Source organism: Episyrphus balteatus, chromosome X (genome assembly GCF_945859705.1).
Source record: "Episyrphus balteatus chromosome X, idEpiBalt1.1, whole genome shotgun sequence".
In the NCBI taxonomy this organism is placed as follows: domain Eukaryota; kingdom Metazoa; phylum Arthropoda; class Insecta; order Diptera; family Syrphidae; genus Episyrphus; species Episyrphus balteatus.
The window spans coordinates 2,326,236-2,348,141 of record NC_079138.1 but is presented as its reverse complement, the minus strand read 5'-3'; the positions used below and the strand labels follow the sequence as shown (position 1 = coordinate 2,348,141).

The 21,906-nt window shown below is 28.0% G+C and overlaps 1 protein-coding gene across 4 annotated transcripts in view; it reads right to left on the bottom strand.

Annotated features, from left to right (window-relative positions):
• The window catches only part of LOC129920483 (zwei Ig domain protein zig-8), a 201,222-nt gene extending 181,763 nt beyond the window's left edge, over positions 1–19,459 (bottom strand). For all 4 annotated transcript variants that reach the window (XM_056001713.1, XM_056001710.1, XM_056001712.1 and 1 more), the window contains exon 1: positions 19,449–19,459. The gene's annotated coding sequence lies outside the window, so the exon portion shown is untranslated. The remainder of the gene's footprint in view (positions 1–19,448) is intronic.
• Positions 19,460–21,906: the final 2,447 nt, after the last annotated feature.

The window sequence follows — 21,906 nt, the reverse complement described above, 5'->3', positions numbered from 1 at the left end:
TATAAAAAAACTTTCCTTGAAATACTGGCAAAATATCAGATTTAAAAAAACGTTCTATGGAAGGTACCGTTAATAATGATTTTTGAAAAAAAAACTATTTTTCATCAAAAGATAGACCTTGTTTAAAAATTAATATTTGAGTTTTTTTTTAACAATTTGGTTTTAGTCGTTTTCGAGAATAATAAACTTTTCCGAAATAAGTAGGTAAAAAAAATTCTTGCCTTGTTTCAATTTTAATTTAAAGATGTTTGATGTTAGTTTTTTTTAACATTAAATCAACGTTTAACAAATTACATTTAACGTTGTGTTTTTTCCCTCAGTGAACCTGTTAAGTGTTTTGTTCTGCTTTTGCTGACAACTCATCTATCAGGTAAGCCAACAAAAAAAAAAAAAAAACAAATTCTTCGCATTTGCAGAATGTTTACGAACTGCCACTGTTATGTCTGGACATTCTTATCCTCCGAGATAATTGTGTCTGTGTCGTTGAAAAATATGAAAGAGGGGTTGGGTTGGTATGTCGCAAATTTCACACAAAAATGACTTTGCATAGTGCATAACTATCTCTTTAAATACAAATTAAGACCAGGAATGAAAATTTTGTCTATAAACAATTTGTTTTGTTTTTTCTAACTTGAAATTAGTTATCTAAGCAGTAAGTACTTAAAAAAAAAAGCAATAAATATTGTACTCTCCTATTGCATTTGAATATTCAAAAATGTGCGTATCAAAGGTCAACAAAATTTGAGAACAAATTCTGTAAGCAATTAAGTGAAAAAATCCCCATGGTCCACAGGTTTTTTGAAGTTAAACTTCTTTTTCGGCATATGTACAGAGTGAAATTGTAGGTACTTTTTGACAAGAAGAAATTTTTCGATTTTTCATTAAATTGTTATCGTTTATGTGAAAAGTCAGTTACATTTTTAACACTGAAAAAATTAATAATTTTAACTTTTACTATGTACAATAGGGCAAGTTTAGGATTAGGAAAAAAATTCGAACTCAAGATAACAATTTTACGTGACATTACGATGATGGAGAATGCCAAAATAAGTGGGTCCCGCAATTCTGTCTATCTGTCTGTCTGTATGCACCTCGAGCTACAGCATAAACTACTGGAGCGATTTTCTTCAAACTTGGTAGTTTTAGGTGATTCCCTAGAAGAAAAAATAAATTTTTTTTCATGACCAATACTAACGGTATCTGAAAGTTATTTTTGAAGTTATACTTCTTATGGGACGGTGGGTATGAAAATTTGTTTTTTGACAAGAATGTCAAAAGGATTATGACGCGATCGCCATATCCAAGACAATTGGGCAGCAGGGCTGTCGTTTCACCTTTAGAGTTGGTACTACTTTAGTATTTAAAAATGAAGTACGCCGCAGTACGTTAAAAAAAAAACACAATTCATTTAATATACTGAGTGAGAAGTATAACTTCAGTCGCGTGTACATGTGTACACACACTCGTTTTTTTTTTTTTTTTTTTTCAAAAACGTTGATTTTGATTAAAAGAGCCTTTTGAAATACAAAAAATATATATTTTTTTTATCTTTATAGAAAATTTTCAAAAAACACATCTTTTGATTTTGAAAAAAAAATTTCAACTTTTTTTTTATCAATTTTTTTGAAAACGGGATAGTGAAAAATTTCTATGTGTAAACTAATTATTTCATCAAAATGGCATACCAACTTTTTTTTGAAAAATTTTAGAAAAGTTGTGTGTATACAAAATTGTTTTTTTTGAAATGTCTCTAGAGATTTCAGAATTTTGTTTTACTTGCTCTATAGGGTAAGTATTGGTTTCGTGCCGAAAAAAAATTCGAGGTTTTAATCAAAACCAACATTACGATGATGGAGAAGATCAAAAAAGTGGCTTTCGTCATGCCGTCCGTCGGTCTGTGCGTCTGTGCGTCTGTGCGTCCATCTGTACATCGAGCTAGGGCCTAAACGGGTGGATGGATTTTTTTGAAACTTGGTACAGATGATTTTTGCGTAATTTCCTAGGTCGGTTTTTTTTTATTTTTTTAATATCTCCTTTTTAAAGCATACCTCCCATATACCGTTTTCGAGGTATTGCACTTTTCTCGAAAACGGCTCTAACGATTTCGATCAAATTTGGTGTGCGGAATACTCTTATTGATTCTTTAACAAAACTGCGTTTTTAGTTTTTCTCAAAAAATTCGGAGAACGGATATATGGCGTTGCCGTTTTTCAAAAATTGACATATTTTTTAAGTTCATATATTTCATCAAAGCATTAGTTATTTTATTTAAAATTTACAGAGATCATTAAGTATAAAATGTTAAAAAAAAAATATTTTTAAAAACATTTTTGAAAAAAAAAATTTTTTAATTTAATTTTTAAACTTTTTATTTTTTTTTTTTTTCAACAAAATCTTAAATTTCCAATAGATATTTAAGATAAAGATACTGTGAACTACAAGAGCAAGTACGTGCGACCCAGTCGTGCATTTTAATTTTTTAATGGCTCTAACGATTTTCGAATTTTTTTTTTCTAAACATTCTTGGCAAATTTTGCCTTGAGGGAATTTTAAAAACTCATAACTACCAATTCTGAAGAAAAATGATTCAGTTGTAGTTGAAGAGTAGTAAAAAATAAATACGCTTTTTTCACTCGCTTAAAATTATGAAATAATTTAATTGACTTATTGAAATTGGTTAATAAAGCTTGAACAAAGCGGTCGCCACTTTTTGATCTAACCAATTCTTAAACTATATATTTTATTTTAAAATAAAACTGAATCACTTTCACTTTTATTGTTCTGAACGAGAAAGCATTCTGAACACATGTAAATATACATTATGCAGATAACTGTATAGGTGTCACATCTGATTGGAATGCTTTACGTCTTATTATTGCTATATATACAATGTGCAGTAAATTTTTGAATAAAAATGGATACCTGCATATTTATAATACTCGTAAAATTAAAAACGGGCATAAAAAAAAAAATAATAATAAGAAAAAAAAAAAAAACAGAATATATTAAAACATATATCAATTTCGAAAATTGTGCATTAACCCATTAAAAGCTTAACACATTTTAAGCAAATATACTTTTACAGGCGGCACGGCACAAAAAAAAAATGAGTAAACCCTTGGGAAATATCTCCACTCTGCATATCTCCTTTTCAATATACCCAGCAAATATTCCTTTTATCATAAAAAAAAAAAAAAAAAATTCCTCTCAGTAAATAGTATTTTCAATTTCAACGCCCAGAGAAAGGTCCTTTTTATACCTATTTACATGCGATACCTCTATAGATTTTAAAGTAAGTGCATTTTTGTATTTATTTATTCTTTTATTATTATTTGAGAAAAAATCTTTTACTCAATTTAATTTTTTTATTTCGTTGTTTCATTTTATATTATATGTATATTTTGGGTTAAGGGATTTTGTGTAAAACACAAGTAAAACAAAAACAACCTCGAAAAGTAAAATTGAATAAATTAAAACCAATTAATTGAGGTATATAATATAAATATTTTTACTTTTCATCCGGAGATAGGTTAAATGTATATTTTATGGTTTCGCCTTGGCTATAATATTGAGAGTATGTAGGTAATAATTGAAATCGGAACAATTGGTGGGAAGGTTAACATTAATTTTGAGCGTAATCAAATTTGAATTTTTTTTTATATACATTTGTATCTATCAGAATTTTGTGATTTTCGGCTACAAAATTTATTTATTGTTTTTTGATCGACTGCATGTAATATTTAAGTTATATTTAAGGCAAAAAAATACTATACATAGCAGATTTGAAAGATAGCGGCCATATGGATTTAGTTTGGATTAAGGTCAATTATTTTAAATCCAATAATTTTAATCTGAATTTCTTAAATCCAAAAAAAATAATTTTAAATCTGGATTTATAAAGCAGTCTAAATTTGGATTTAACGATATTGGATTTAAGTAGTGAATATTACGGATTTGGATTTATTTTTTACTTTTAAAGTTCTCTATTTCCAGATGTATTTTTAAACTAGTGAATAATATATCCGTAAGAAAGGATTTTTAAAAATTCATTCATTAAATAGGGTAAATAGGCGTCAAAAGACATGGTAAAAACAAAAAATATTTTCTAAAAGTCGTAAAAAAAATTTTGTTTGGTACCTATTCTATAGACATAAAATTGATTATGCCAAAAATTTTTAGTTGCTTCATTTAAAAGGTTGTTATTTCTAAAGCAAGGACGTGACACAGCTTATAACAAATGTAAAGCAAAAAATTCCATAAAGAAAAAATGTTCATATGGTGATGCTTTTTTTTCGGCATAGTCTATTAAAAGTCGTCGAAGGACAGTAAATTATGGAAATAAAATGCACGAAGTTGCTTAAATTTTTAAGACTTTTTATGTAGAAATTTGGAAATAAAAATAAAATTCGTTTTTTTAAAAAAATAAAATAAAATCTGAAATCAAATTGCCCTCCAAAACAAGTATGCAATTTTGATTGATATATTAAGGTGCATTTTTAGAAAAAAAATTTTAAAATCGTTAGAGACGTTTTTTAAAAAAAACTAATTTTTTATAAATAATTTTTTGGAAAAAAAGTTTTAAAATAAAATTGGTATGCCATTTTGTGAAAATCACTAATCTACATCTAAAAACAAAATTTCAAAAAAATTCAATGTCCCGTTTTCGAAAATTTGATTTTTCAAAAAAAAAAAAATGTATTTTTTTGGTTTATATTTAAATTACCAAAATGCTTCTTCACAAAAAGTTTCGTTGAAATCGAACAAGCAGTTTCGGAGATAATCGGATTTGAAAAAAAAAAACGGTTCTATGGCATGTACCTAATGTTAATAATGATTAAAAAAAAAAAAAAATTTCAGTAAAAGATAGACCTTAGCTTAAAACTAACACTAACAATTTTTTAAACAAAACCGTTGGAGCCGTTTTCGAGATATTTCAATTTTACTAAAATCGGTATAAGACAAGTATTGTTATTTTTGGTCCAAAAAAATTAATTCCAAAAACAACTCTGGAGAGTCGCCAAATAACGCTACATACCAAGTTTGACATTAATCGGTCCATCCATTTAGGCTGTAGCTCCTTATACAGACAGACAGACTGACAGACGGGACCCACTTTTTTGTCATTGTCTACCATCGTAATGTCATGGAAAAATGTTATCTCAACTTTTTTTTTTGTACCTTTGCATAACTTGATATATAGAATAGTACCTATATCGCAAGTAAAAATTGTATCATTTTGAAAAAAAAAAAAATCCTTTGGTGAAGGAAGGTAATGATAGGGAGCTCAGTTTAGGCGGCATAGTTTCCAAAATAATATTGCGATAAATTTTTGTATAGTTCCATTTGTCAAGGACAAAATCACGACAGTTATTGGCACAATTTTTTATTTTACGGTCGTATTTTCAAAAATTAGAGGGGTGTTAATGCTAATTTGACTGTCAGGTTATCACTACCATTGGTGATTTAAAAAAAATGTTTTTTTTTAGTATGCAAAATCACGACAGTTAAATGCATATACTCAGTTTTCGTTTTAAAATTCGTTCTAAGGCAACATGATTGTCAAGTAAGCACTATGAAGGGTTACATTTAAAAAACCGGGATTGACAATTTTAAGGCGTTTATTTGGTATCAATTGTTTTTTTTTTTTTTTTTTTTTTAACTTTTTCTCATAAAAAAAATTTTAAAAAAATGATAAAAGAAATAAAGGTAATTTTATCGCTGTTTTTCAAAATATGATTGTCTTCAAAAATATTATTTATTTTTCCTCAAAACGTACAGATGACGCTATAAGATTATATCATTACAGACAGTCCAATTTTTTTTTTTTTTTCATTATTAAATTATTTGAAAATGTTTTTTTTTTGTTTTTGTTTTTAATCCAAAATAATATTTTCATGATAAAAAATGCAAAAGTACACTGGGAAAAAAAACGTAACAAAAAATGTTAAATGTTCAACGTTGATTTAAAATTGAAAGAACTAACATGAAACATCTTTAAATTAAAATAACGTAAGAAATTTTTTTATTTTTGTCGGACTTCAACTTTTGTTGCATTTTATCAATCTAACTTCCATCGGTGAAATAGCACTTTGGTTAAGCATTTGCCTAGTAACCCAAAACTTGTAGGATCGATCTCCAGTGGCTGCCAATTTGAAATAACTTTGATTTAAGGGTGTTTTATAATGGAAAACCACTTTAAAATAACATTGTTCTACGTTGATTTTAAAATTATCGTCTTCAACGCAAACCCTCATTGTATGCGCCCATTTGATTTTTTATAAAAATATCTTAAGGATACCAATTTTTGGAAAAGTTAAATTTTCAAAATCAAAACTTTTAAAAACAATCAACTTTTTTTTTTGCACTTTAAAGGTAAATTTGACAAAAATAAAAAAAAAAAAAAAAATTGCAACACACTCTTCTTTTTTCTTATTCCTGATTTGATCTCATTTATATTTGTGAATATAAAAATCAATAAAATGATTTGTTTTTAAATCGGAACAAAAAAAAAAATAAAAATACAATTTCTTGTCATTTCTCTTGACATCAAATTTAGAAAATTGATTGTTTCTTTCCCGGATGTTGTTATGATAAATGTTTACTTGTTTCTTTTTGTTTTTCTTCAAAATTAAAAATATTCATATTCAATATGATTAATGTGCAGTTAAATATTCTCCCAGGGTGTTTGTCGTTCTGTCTTGCGTCGTAAATATTTTTGAATCAAAAAAAAAAAATTATGTATGTTTTATTTTATATCAACAATTCATGATTTTTTTTTCTTCTTCAAACCCGATTTCCACTCTAATTGTTTGAGATTGCAACCCGTGGCAAATAAGTTCAAAATATCAACAAAAAAATATTTATTTTTATTTTCTGGTTAAATAAGATAATGTTATATTTTTTCATACAATTTATACTTAGCCAGTCTTATTTTTAAATTTCTGGCAAAGAAGTATTATTATTAAATAAAAACTAGTTATAAATTCATTCCAATTCTATGAAAAGAAAAATTATTAATTAAATTTTATTAAAGGATAAGATTGTTTTGAAAAAAGTAAAAAGAAAATAACAAAATATAAAAATTAATTAAAAAACGTCACCAATAGCTTTTCCTAGGATTCAAAATTTAAAATTCTTGGAAGAAGAAAACCTAAGCTATAAATAAGATTCTTGATTAATTTGTATATTTTTTTCTTAAAGTAGGTATCAGTGACCTTTAGTGTACACTGTACACCCAACTGTTTGAAGAGAGAAAGCCAGGAAATGTTTTTTTTTAGAAAATATATGTTTTTTGACTTGATAACGTCTTATAGATCGATGAACGCCGTTTTCATGAAAAAAGGTGACTCATCCCCAAGTTCCGTCTGGGCCTATTAACAGTGTGGTAAACTGATTCATTCATAAATCAAATTCATAAACCAATATTGGAAGAATCTCAGTTTAAAATTTCGACATAATCGGCTTTAAAAAATGTACCCTTTTTTAGGTGTGTAAAATGTAGCGATGGGAACTATCGAATGATTTGAACTATCGATAATTAGTAACTGAATGATTTCAACTATCGAATAGTTCATTCATTCATTCATTCATTTATTCATTCGAATAAAAACTATCAAATAAAACTATCGAATAAAAACTATCGAATAAAAAAAACTATTCGAATGAAAAAACTATCGAATGAAAAAACTATTCCAATGAAAATTGTAACTAAATGAATGAATTAATGAATAGTTTAAAACTATCGAGTGAATGAATATTTTACAACTATCGATAGTTTGATTGTTTTTATTCGATAGTTCCCATCACTAGTAAAAGTCAAAATTTTAATATTTATAAAAAAAATGGACAAAAGTTCATTTTTTTTTTCAATGAAAACTGATTGCATTAACAAAATTCCAGCTCTTTTTTTAACGACTTCCAAAAAGGAGGAGGTATTCAATTCGCCTGTATTTTTTTTTTTTTTAATGTTTGTTACCTCATAACTTTGGACTGAGTGAACCAATTTTGATAATTCTTTTTGTATTGGAAAGCTGGTGAAATGTGGTCCCATTTCAGTTATAGCCATAGGAACTATTAGAAAAACCATAAAAACCAGTTTTGATCCATGAAAGTCAGTTTTGTTTTTTGATAAAAAAGATTATTTAGATGTCGTACAGACTTGGTTGAGGCGAATATTTTTAGCTAAAATAATAAGTTATAAAGTATGAAATAGTTCATATTGAGTTGCCATGCAAAAAGGTTGGAAAAATGTTGTGCGAAGAATAAAAATTTGTATTTTTTTGCTTTTTTTCATGAAAATTTAGTGATTTAAAAAAAAATCATTAATACACTTTTAACTTGACTTGAGTATAGGTTTGCTTCAAGAAAAAAAATATTAGGCTCTTAGAAGGAATATTTTTTTTTGTTAACATTTTATATACAAAATTAACAAAAAAAAAATTTATTAAGTTAATCTATGAAATCCTTGAAAAATTGTAGTCCACCTGCACATGATTGGTTATATATTTTTTTGTTATTTCAACCTCTTCCCGCCAAAATATTGTAATATCCATTCCATCACCCTACGCAACTGACCACATCGCTTAGAAATACGACTTCAATTAGCTTAAACAGGATCTTTAAAACAAAAAAAGAAATTCAAAAATTATATAAAATGTGTATATCCTATCCATGCTTATATGTTTAGGCCAGGGGCAAGGACAAAGTCGAAAATAGACATTTTTTTCTTTTAACTTACAGAAATAATACAATTTTCTCCCTTTCCACACACACACACACAAACAACAAGCACACACATAGGCATATTATACCCAATATTTATTTAGGATGAGAGCAAGGATTACCTAATCTAGAAGATGGGTAGCAGGAGCCATTGCCGCCCTCATTCAGACAAGGGTTAAAGATAAACAGTATAGTAGTAGGTATAGTAGATTCTATAACTGGTTTGTGCAAAAAAAAAAAGGTTTTCTGGGCGAATGTGTTGAGCCTTAAGGCAGAAAGTAGGAGGATTTCCAGCTGCCAGAGTGAAAATATAATTTTTCGTCAAACTTTTAAGTGAAATCATAGTTTTCAAAAGGAGTAAAGAAAAAAAAAAAAAACAAAATACCAAATTAAACCCAAGGTGAATTTGGAGTGGGGGGAAAAGGAAAAGAAGAGAAAATTGGAAAATAAAACATCGCAAACTAACCAAAAATTGAGAATTCATTACTCAAATAGGTGGTTAGATACATTTTGAAGTTGTTTGTTGTTAGTAGAGCATCCTTGTATACAAGGTAGTCTAAAAAAAACAGATACCTACACCCACCCTTTAATTTCTTTTCATTTAAAATGGAAAGTTTTTTTTATTTATTTTTTTTTTTCTTCTTAAGTAAAAAGTTTCTCGCTCCCATCCTTTTATTTTTTTTTTTGTTCACCAAAATTATGCCGATGACTAAATTTGGAAGTTTTTTTTTTTCTGTTTTGTTTATTTTTTCCATTTTATTTTTATGTCACCAAAATACAAAAAAAAAAAATGAATCTTGAGGTTTTATTAGTTTAGGACAAAAAGGTGCGAATTTTTGTTGAGATTTTGTATTTTTTTTTTTTTTTTTTTTGCCTTTGATTATTTTATTTCTTTTTCTACCTAATACGTGTTTGTTTATGTTTTCATTTTTGAGGAAAGTTCAATTGAGTGTAAGTCACCCAAAAAAAAAAAAAAAAAAAAAATGGTTGACCCCTAAGATTAAACATATTGTTAAATCTAAAATGCACATAAATTGACTGTAAGATTTAGCTGCAATAACAAAATGACTTATTCTGTAGCCGCACTACACGAATGTAAAGTGTTTTTTTTTTTCTAAATATCTTCTTTTCTAATTTGGATCTGAAGTCAAAAAATCTATGACGACACGTTTTTATGTTCGAAACGTGACGACATAGTTTTTCTGTGTATTTGACTTTCTATATTTTTTTCAAAGTCTAGGAGGAACAGAACAGGAAACAAATGAAATACACTACTGTGTCGCATGAACATTCTCTCAGAGTAAAGTATTGGTGTGCTTTGGGTTTTGAACCCCAGACCTCTGGTGAAAAAGTAAAATCGTTCAACGGATGGACTAACAACCGGATCTGCAGACTATGGTCTTTAAGGCTCAGGCAAAATGTGAGGATGATTCACACTTTTTCGTGCATATAGCCAGACTTCATAAAAAAAAATGTACATTCAAGTCTAAAAATAATAGAGTTTTCATAACAAATTCTTATTTCCGTCCATTAACCTCTTACCCATTTTTATATGATAAGCAACCAAAAATTTCATGTCACTAGAAACCTTGTTATTTCGGCTTTAATTTTATGTACCTCGATTTTTTTATGTACGATACCTATCTACAATTTTTTTAATGCCTACCATATCGAAATTTTAAAAAGAGACTTATTTTTAAAAAGCGACTACGACTACAGGTGTTTGGTGGAAAATATCCACGGCGTGTTGGCCGATACCGTTATCTCAGAAATGAGAATAATTGAAGCTTTTAACAAATATAGTTCTGCTTTTATCTGTCTTCTTTAATTTCCATCCATTTATCTATTAAGATAAAAAAATATAAATAAAAGAAGGTTGAAAACGGGCAAAAAAATAATTTTTCAAATTTTTCGATGAAAAATTATAATTTTAGGAAAAAAAAAACTAAAACAATTTTGAATAAGTACGTAATTTAATCTTATTGATAAATTTTAATTTTAATTTCAAGCTTTCAAAAATTTTAAATGATATAAAAACACTCAAAAATATCCCTAAAAAATAGGTGTTTTTTCATTTATATTTCGAAAATTTATGGATTTATGGATTTTAGATGCAAATTTTTTGTCATTATATCGTTCCATTTCAAATTTCGAAACTTTTTTTTGATTATTCATAATTGGTTTAGTTCAAAAACCTCTGGAGTAATTTGCTAAATCATAGAAAATATTTTAGTGAGCTTGGGGGGGATTTTTAAAAAATATTTTGAAAACGGGTTGATAAATTATATCATAATTTCGTTTTTATGTGTTGAAATGGCATGCCACCTTTTTTTTTGAAAAATGTTAGAAAATTTGTTTATATAAAAAAATATTTACTTAAAAAATGGCTCTTAACGATTTAATTTTTTTTTTTCTAAAAATTCCTTTTTATACAAGAAATCAAATGGCATACTTGGTTTTGTGAAAAAGATCATTTAAAACGATGTTTATTAATTATAAAAACAGATTTTTTACACTATCTATGAAATTCCTTAAAAATATCGAAAGTTTTTTTTTACTAAATTTAAAAACACAAAAACTTAAAAATTAACTAAAAAAAATTGGTTTAAAGTAACAAAAACAGCTCTTTAAATGGTTTTGACCACAAAACAAAGTCTGCCATTCAATTTCTTGTACAAAATTGTTCGTTAAAATCGGTTAAATCGTTAATGAAAAAGTTAGAAATAAAAAAAAAAAAAAACGATCCTATGCGAAGTACCATTTATTTTGGTTCAAAAAATAAAATTTCAATTTCCCCTCTAGTTAATCAACAAAAACTCTTAAGTAAGAATTTTAAAGTCGCGAGACCCACTTTTTTCATATTCACTATCAACGTAATGTCAAGTCTGATTGTTATATTGAGTTCGATTTTTTTTACGACTCTTGTACTTCCTATATCGCAAGTAAAAATTAATAATTTTTAAGCTTGTGGATATTAACTTTACTGAACTTCTCAACTCAATCAATTTAAATACAAATTAATTAATTTTTTTTTTTTGATTTGGTTTTATTTGTATTTATTTGAAGCATACCTACATGATAAAATTAAAATCAAAATATTCACACAATTTTATTATTATTTTTTTTTTTTTTTTTTTTCAATAAAAAAATTATATTTTCGATTAGTCGAATGGCCCCAAGCCTGTACCAAAGAATAAACAATATTCCAACCGCAATTTAAATATTTATAATTAAATTGATCTAAAAAAATAAAACAATTGACTGTTTCAAGTCAAAAAAAAAAAAAAAATTATATATATATTAAGTAGCTGTTTATCGATTAAATCTTTTTGTGATTGTTTCTGTGGTTGTAATGTTTTTAATTGACAACATTCAGTTGAAAACAAAAAAAAAAATTAAATACACACAAAAAAAAAGAATGCCAATTCAATCCTCGAAACTTAATCCAATTGACTGAATTAAACACAAATTTACTGTCAGAAAAAAAAAAATATATACAAACAAACAAAAACAAAAACAAAAAAAGAAAACAAACAAAACGTAGGCAAATAAATACATGAATGTATAAGAAAAAAAGCCTTCCTTACATTTACACATTTTTTAGGTTGTTTTAATTTATTCAATCATACAAATGTTTTCTTTTTTTTTTTTTTGCTTTTTTTTATTATTTTTTTATGCATGTATATTTTTTTCGTCCTCTCTTTATGGATTACGTTATATACATATTTTTATATATATAATTTTTTTCTCGTTCATTTTTTATTTGTTTAATGTATATATTGGTTGACAACAGAGATTTATTTAACTTTTAATCGCATTTAATGTTATTAATTATTACGTTTTTTGTTGTTCCATCTGCTTTTGATGGAACAAAGATTACTACTTTATGTCCCTTATCAGTCCTACAGTTTTTAATACGATTTACTTTGCTTTAATGATGTATTATTTTTGTAACTAATTTTTAAATTAGGACATTTTTTTTTATGTTTATTCAATATGGCTTAATTTATTATAATTTAATTATTTTAAAATTAATAAAAACACTGCATTTTTCAAACTTATATAATGGTTATTTTTATGAAAAAAAAAATCCTAAGGTCTTACAGACCTAAACAAAATATTTATTAACAAATCAGTTTTTTTAAATGATAACGTCGTTTAAATAACGTTTTTTAAATGATAAATAAGTCGCCGACTGTATGCACTATAAAAAACGTGACTCATCCTCACGTTCCATTCTGATCCTGTTAACAGTGTGGTATAAAGTGCAATTTAACTTTTATTGATTAACGTGGAGAGTTTATTGAAAGAATGCCAGAAACGTTTAAAAAATTAAGTACAAACATAAACGAACGTCCTTTTAAAAACAATATAAGAAGACTGTCGACAAAGTGGTTATTATAGACAGGGGACATTTTTTTTTACAGAAACTTACAATACCTATATCAATGGGAAGATAACGAACAAATAAGGCATCTAATATGGACTTTTTTCTTGGGCTCAAATTTTTAAAACATACATTTTTGAAAAACTTCTATTTTTAAAGAGTATTTTTGAATGTTTTTCATTTTTATGAATTTTTGAAATCTTTCAAACACAATTCAAACCTTGAGGACTTTAAGTTAAGATTGGTCTTCATAACGTCTGCAAACCTTGGATTAGAAATGATTTTTTACTAATACCGAAATCTTAGTTTGAAATACATGGTTGGCCTTAAAAAATTTTATCACCTTTTTTGTATATAATTGATGCAATAAAATAATAAGTTTTTCTGTTATATATAATTTTTAGTAGCTTTTGTCATATAAAAAATTGGAAAATGGGTAATGCAAAGAAAATAAGATATTTTTATGAAAACTGGTTGCATTCAAAAAATTCCACCTCTTTTACATTTTTTGCAGAATGTAGACAATATATTTGACGCTAAGGCGTAAAATTATCGTCTGTAAAATTTTACAGACAACTAATTTTTTTTTCATGCATGCAAACAGGACTCATCGATTTATAAGACATCAAAAAAAAATTATGAAATAATCAGGTTTATCAAAAAAAAATCCCGACTTCCATGGATCAAAACTGGGTTTTATATTTTTGAAGTTATACTTCTTATGGGAGGGTGGGTATGAAAATTTACTTTTTGACAAGAATGTCAAAGGGATTATGACGCGATCACCCTGGGTAGCAGGGCTGTCGTTTCACCTTTAGAGTAGGCAGTACTTTAGTATTTAAAAATGCAGTACGCCGCAGTACGGCAAACATAAAACACACAACACGTTGCAAGTTACATGTTTCATGTGGCAAGTTGCACGTGGCAAGTCGTATGTGGCAAGTTGCATGTGGCAAGTTGCATGTGGCAAGTTGTATGTGGCAAGTTGCGTGTGGCAAGTTGCATGTGGCAAGTTGCATGTGGCAAGTTGCATGTGGTAATTTCCATGTGGCAAGTTGCCAGGGTTGCAAAAAGCTCACATTTCAGCTCAGCTCACAGCTCAGCTCAAATTTGAGCTAGGTACCATAGCTTAGCTCATTTGAGCTGAGTTGAAAGTGAGCTGAGCTGAAAGTGAGCGCCCCAACTTCCAACGCCTATATCTCGGAATTTTGAAAAAAAATGAAAAAAAATTTTTTGATGCCAAAAGGTAGCGGGGACTCTAACCTACATTTGGGTACAACTCTCATCCCTGTAGGTCCACGCGTTCTCAAACCGGGAGAACTTAAAAGTAAAAAAAAAATAGGCACGATTCTGAAAAAATAGGCATGATGTGGCGGTTTAACATGCAAGGCGATTTTTTAAAAATCTGACAATGTGCAAAGCGTAAGCCCATGACACAAGCTATCATTTGGCATCACTCCCAAAAATTGCTCTCAAGCGGCTTAGCTTCCAGGAGCGTTCAAAGATTCGGGGATTTTTCGAAAAAAAAAATTTACCCCAACTTTCAAACACGATTTTCTCAGAATTTTGAAAAAAATCGAAAAACCGGATTATACCACTTTCGGGTAGGTGAGAATATAAGCTTTCATATGGCACCACTCCCCTGTCTCTAGATCAAAGCGTTCCAACGCCTATATCGCGGAATTTTGAAGAAAATGAAAATAAAATTTTTGATGCCAAAAGGTAGCGGGGACTCTAACCTACATTTGGGTACAACTCCCATCCCTGTAGGTCCACGCGTTCTCAAACCGGGAGAACTTAAAAGTAAAAAAAAAAATACACACGATTCTGAAAAAAAAGGCATGATGTGGCGGTTTAACATGGAAGGCGATTTTTAAAAAATCTGATAATGTGCAAAGCGTAGGCCCATGACACAAGCTATCATTTGGCACCACTCCCAAAAATTGCTCTCAAGCGGTTTAGCTTCCAGGAGCGTTCAAAGATTCGGGGATTTTTCGAAAAAAAAATGTACCCCAACTTTCAAACGCGATTTTCTCGGAATTTTGAAAAAAGTCGTAAAACCGGATTGTACCTGATTTTTTTTATGATTAAAAAAGAAATATTTTACTAAAAAAATAGAAATATATTTACTATTAACCCTAGAAAGATAATATACGTCTGTAAGATGTATGGCGTGTAAAGAACTGTTTTATCTAATTCAATTCAAATTTCTGGGTTTTTGTTAAATTAATTTGATTTATTATATCACTTCTTTAAAATAATCTAAGTAATGCGTTAAATAAATATAAATATGACAAAAAGTGTTAACATAAGACCAAAAATCTTTTTTAGAATCATACGTCTCTGAGACGTATATTATGATTATCTTTCTAGGGTTAAAAAAACCAAGAGAAAGATCACGAAAAATTATCTGTTTTATTTATAAAAATATCCATGTGCTAAAATAATTCCATTAATAACTAGAACCAAACATCTTAAGCTATGGTGTTATATAAAAGTTTAAAATATCTTCACATTTCATTATACTTTCCAAATAATAATAATAATCAATGCATCCTCTCACCCATCACAGCTCAGCTCAGCTCACTTTACTTTAGCTCCCCAACAGCTCAGCTCAACCATCAGCTCAGCTCACTTTCAGCTCATCTCAAATGAGCTGAGCTATGGTACATAGCTCAAAAGTCAGCTAGCTCAAAATTTGAGCTGAGCTGTGAGCTGAGCTCAGCTCACTTTTGAGCTTTGTAGCAACCCTGCAAGTTTCATATTGCTACTACTAGTGCTGAAGCACACACAATTCTCATAAAATTACCATATAGCATATTTTATGCGCAATTTGTTTACTTTCGTTAAGCATATACCGTACTTAAGTGCCATAGCAAGGAAATACAAATAGCTGCAATTTATCTTCTTTGAAGACTTGTAGCAACTATATAATTCGCAGTTGCTCTATGCAGCTCGGATTATATGGAGTCTCGATTTATTCGGGAAAATATGCGTCAAGACAAGGTGTAATGGTCATCTTCTGATGAGCCCAACCATTACATCGCATCGGGGCGAAACGCATACATGAACACTTTTATGCTGGTTTTCATATTTTTATATTTTCATGATTTTAAATCATATTTATTAAAAATAAACGGTGTTCAGGGAAAAAACAATTCGACTGTTAACAGTCAAATATTTCATATACCGTACGTTCTGAACCGCACAACATGAGTAAATTTCACAGATTAAATTGAAAACTACATGGACGCAAGGAGGATGAAAGAATTAATTTATTGTTCACTTGATAAAAATGTAAAAAAACGAAGTGTGGATTAATTAATTTAATAATAGAAATTAAAAATATCAAATGAAATTCATTTATATATACTGAATGAGAAGTATAACTTCAGTCGCGTGTACATGTGTACACACACTCTTTTTTTATCATAGTTTCAATAACCAGAACTGGACGAAATTGAAATGGGACTGCAGGCACCAACTTTCCAATACAAAAAGAATTATTAAAATTAGTTAACTCGGTCCGAAGTTTTGAGGTAACAAACATAAAAAAAAAAAAATTTAGAAGAATTGAATATATCCTCCTTTTTGGAAGTTGTTAAAAAGCAATTGTTTTCATCAAGAATTGTAAAAAGCAATATCCAAACAACATGTACAATTAGAGTTATCTTTTTAATAAAAAAAGAAACCGACTTCTAAGCATCGAAACTTATATGGTTTTCTTAAAGATACCATAGTCAGAACTCTACCAAATTGATGTTGGACTTGAAATACAATTTTCCAAATAAAACAAAAAAAAAAAAAAAAAACAATCAAAATAAGTTCAATCGTTTGAAATTTCAAAAAAATTGCATTCGAATTGAGAACCTCCTCTTTTTTGAAGTCGGTTAAAAATTAAAGTTCCATCACATTTCAGAAGCTATTTTTTTTTTTTTTTTTTTTTTTTGAAATATAACCAAAAATATTCAACCAATTTTCAGAACAATTTATGGTTTATTCGAGTATTTTTCATAGTGTGATTTTAAAGTAAATTATTTTCGATATGCACAGAATATGGAAAAAGTTTTTCCCTTCCATGTGGGAAATTTAGGGGCAAATCAGAGGAAAATTTATGTTAGCTAACAAAAAAACAAAACAGAAGATAACCCAAACTTTGATTGAATTGTTCACGGTTATATAAGTATAAACGAAATTTGAAGTATTTTTATTCTTATACAAAGTTTTAATGTTAGCAATTTTTAAAATTACAACATTTTTGCAATTTGTATTTCAATTAAGTTCATATTTGTGGTATAATTAGATAATTAACACTGCGTTACTATACTCCACAGCGTTACACACAGAGAATAAATTGTTGAAACGCAGTTGTTTAAGATCTATTAAATTCAACAAATTGCATATAAATTAATTAAATTAAGCTTGCTATACAGTGTTATTACAAATATCATTCATTTATTGCAATTAATCAATGTCACATAAATAATATTGTCCTTTGGGACTATTTGCAATGTATTATATTTTTCACTTCTAAGTCGAATTTCTGTTTTATAATGGTTACAATTAACATTTAACTAGTTATACCTACCAGGTATTAAAAAACTGTTTTTATTATGTTTTTTTTTTTACCTAGTAGTAACTGCGTTACTTTATGACAAGTAAGTGTTTTTTATAGCATTTCTTACAAAATTTCTTATTCAGTATCAAAAGTTGAATCTTCGAATTGTAATATAAACAAATTTTTTGCTATATTTCTATGTTTTTAGAAAAGTTCAAGTTTGTAAGATAATTTTTGCTAGGTAACGCAATAATAAAAACTATTGAAAATTTATAATAGAAAATAAAGTTTCTGCGATTTTACTTCATGGGAGACTTATGTTGTTACTATAGTTTAAAATTGCTATATAAGAGGGCTTAATTATATGATTAAATAAAAAAAAAAAACCTAAAATTGTTAGTAAAGTAACGCAGTTGTTGTGTTTTTCGATCGCTCATTCAAAAATCCGCTTCAAATATTGATAAAAATTTCCATATAGGTATTTTGCAAAATTCACTGCTAAACATAAAAAATAGCTATTGGCTTAAAAAATCCACGAAAAATGCTATAATTGTGTGGGTGTGTTTTTTTTGTAACTCATATAGTTTTGCCAAAAAAACTCAACTTGTTTATTTTAATGTAAAAAGTCATGAAAAGCATAGAAGACTGATTTTTGAGACACTTTATTTTCTATGTAAAGTTTTGAAAAATTGTAAACAAGGTATCATTTTTAAGAGCTGAAAGAATACAAATCGGTTTCTTTAAAATTTTCAGTATCAACAGTTGAAGCTGAACACTTGACTTCTTCTACATTTCGATGACTTGAAAATATTTGCATATGTTTCTGGTTGATTTTGAATTTGAAAATTCATTCGATAGAAAACCCTGAAATCTGGATATACTTTGGTTGTTTTGACTAAGGCAAATGTATCTCATTTGTGTGAATTTTAATGCAGTCCTTAATTTTCTGCCTAAAGGTAGGACAAAGTGAATCAGTGATTCTTATAAATTTATATAAATTCACCATCAAATCAACTTAAAACGAAGTAAAGCCCAGAATTCTTTGAAAACATGTAATTTTCATATTTACCATAAATTTATTAACTATGGTTATCCCATTAAACATTTTGATGTTCGTTAAATGACTATATCAATTAATACAATCACAACACAAAACTGCAGGAAGCACAATCAAATTTAATTAAACTGGTTGTTTACTACTTTACTTCTTAATTGGCTTGTTTTTTTTTTCCGATATCGAAATTCCGAAAAATTATATATAAAATGAAAAATTTTGCGCTTAATCTTTCTTTTTATTTAATTTTTGGAATTTTGAGTTTCTGGAATATTAGGTGTTTAGGATATTGGGTTTTATAGATTTGAGATTAGTCGAGATTCAATGATTTCAGGATTCTAGGTAACGACTTTTTTTTATGTGGGATTCTGACAAAAAAAAAACTTATTCCAAACATTTATTTGTACCTATTTAGATCTGCTATTTATCATAGACTTCCAAGAGAAAAATTACAGGATGTTCAAAAAAAAATCCTTAAATACAAAAATTACAGCAGTAAAGGAAAATCCTCAAAATCTTCTTTTCTCAAAATAGAGGTCAAATTAGTGGTCTGCAAAAGCCTATAGATGTCCCCTAATAAGATAAAAAAAAAAATAAAATAAAAATAAATTTAATATTAAAACAATTAAAATTAAATTATAAATTTTTATAAAAAAAAAATTAACATACAAATAAAAAAAAAAAACTACAAACAAAATTGATAGTTAAAAAAAATCTTTAAAACTTACTTATTCGTCAGCAAAAAGTATCTACAGAATTGATGGTGTGAAAAAAAGCCTTTACCAACGCAGTAATAAAAAAAAAAACGTAAAATATCCTTTTTCCAAAAAAAATAAATCTCCTTCCTTAATGGCTCCTTTAATTTGCAAAAGATTTATACCTTCAGTTTTTGTAATTTATTTTTTTTTTACACAATTTTTTTTTTTTTCATTTGTACATATTTCTATGTAGAACACTCACTCAAGCTCTGCTTTACCCAAAGCTTTAAATTTCATTTGAGATTTTCATCAGATTTCAGATTTCACCTTAAATTATCACCACAGTTAAAAAAAAAAAAAAAAACGAAAAAATCAGAAGAAAAAAAAACACATAGAGAAACACTAAACAATTATATCGTTGTACCACAAAATGACATCGTGTCACGAAAACATAATAACAGTTAAAAGGATTTTATGTGGATTTTTTAGCGCGCGCAAAATAACACCAAAGAAGTCGTGCTTTGCCCCGTGTTTTCGGTTAAAGAAGGGTAAACTAGGGGAAGGGGGTTGGGGGGGGGGGATAACTTAAAGAAAGGGTGTCTTAGCCTAGAAGGAAAAAAAAAAAAAAAAAACGAGTAAACACCTGAAAAATCTCGCGCAATCACAAAACTCTAACGCACACGTTCCGCAAATTTAGGCCAATATAATATATTTTCTTCATTGCCAAGGATCTTCTCCATTAACACACGAATATACGAATACGACACAAACGAATACGGATACAGATAAAAAGAAATTACATTTCATTCCTTTGGCAGAAGAGGAAAAAAATATAACAACAAAAAAAAAAAAAATAAAAATATTCGATAAGGACGCGTTTAGACATATCCTTGGTGAAAAAAAATATACGATAGACAACAAAATAAAATATATATATGTATCAATGGACATATAATAACCGGCAAAAAAAAAAAAAGATAGAGATATAATTTTTTTTTTTTTCAAAAAAAAAAAAACAGGATGCTGTGTCCTTATTTTTTTTTTTTTGTCAACTATTACAAATTAATCGTTTGAAATGATAATGACTATCAATTCAAATAGGATTAGGATTTAACTCTTCAAATAAAGTCAAGACACATATAGAAACACACACAAAGCACAGTAATAACTTCGTATCCAGGTGAATTTAAAAAAAACTTGTAAGGAGCACCCTATATAGCAGAAATTGAAAAGAAGAGGAAAAAAAAAAACTCACAACACTCTGGAAAAAAAACCCGTTGTTCTAATTTTTTTTTTCAAAGGTTGGCGCGAATATCCGGGACCGTATATCCATCCACCAGCAATCGGTTCAAAGGCTCAAATCACACTGTGTGTGTTATGCCATCGAGAAAGAGTAATTTTTCCAAATTTTTTTGGAGAGAAAAATGTAGGATGAAAATTTTTGTTGCTAACTTTCTGCAGGACAGAACAGAACAGAACAGCCACGTCTATAATAGATTATACTATAACAGTTTATATCCTTCCAGTGTTGCCACTTTTGTTAGAATCAAAGAAGAGAGAGAGAACAAAAGAGAGTAAATTGTCTCTCTTTTTTTGTTGCATATTAGACACACAGAACTAACTACATCACAGAACAACAGGACACACAAGAAAAAGCAACAAGGCTCTTGACTCTTGAGTTACCCGTGTGAACAGAGCTCAATTTGATGGAATAAATCAAGAAATAGATATTGTTAAAAAAAAAAAAATATATATATATATATTTCATTGCTTGTATTCAATTTGAAGTGGATAAAAGTTTTTAAACGTTGACGTTGTTGGTTAGAGATTGAGTATATGATCAAGGGATGAAATGGAATGCGGAAGGGGAGGTGGGGGTTTATTTTGAAGGGCTAGAGAATGGTACTTTTATTTGATGAGTGTAGGATTAAGGGATTGTTATGAAATTATCACGCTAAGAATTGTGCTTGTTGAAGAAAGAATCAAATAAAAAACCACACAAAAATAGAAAATATTATTCATAAATGACACTGAGAATGGATTTTTAATACAAAAATATGATTTGTCGATTATTTTGAAGAAATCTGTATTTTATTTATGTATATATGTATTTTATCAATAAATCCTATTTAAATTGATATGAACCCACTTTGGAGAAAAACATCAATATTTGAAAAAAAAAATTTTTTTTTAATTTTGTATAGAAAAAATGTTTTTTTTTTTTAACATAAACAATATAATAGTATTCTCTTTCTCAAACTTTACTCTTTTCATACTTTCTAAAACACTTTTATTGTACAAAAAAAAAAACATGAAAAAAAAGTCAAGACTGAGCTCTGAAGGTGGCTAAAATCCTTAATGAATAAATAATTGGGCCTCAAACAACAAGATTCACCAGCCAGCTTTATCTTTAGCTAGCTACTTCCAGTTTTACACGACAAGTTTATTGAGGTTCTCTTCTACTTGCGAACCTACGCAGCCTTAAACT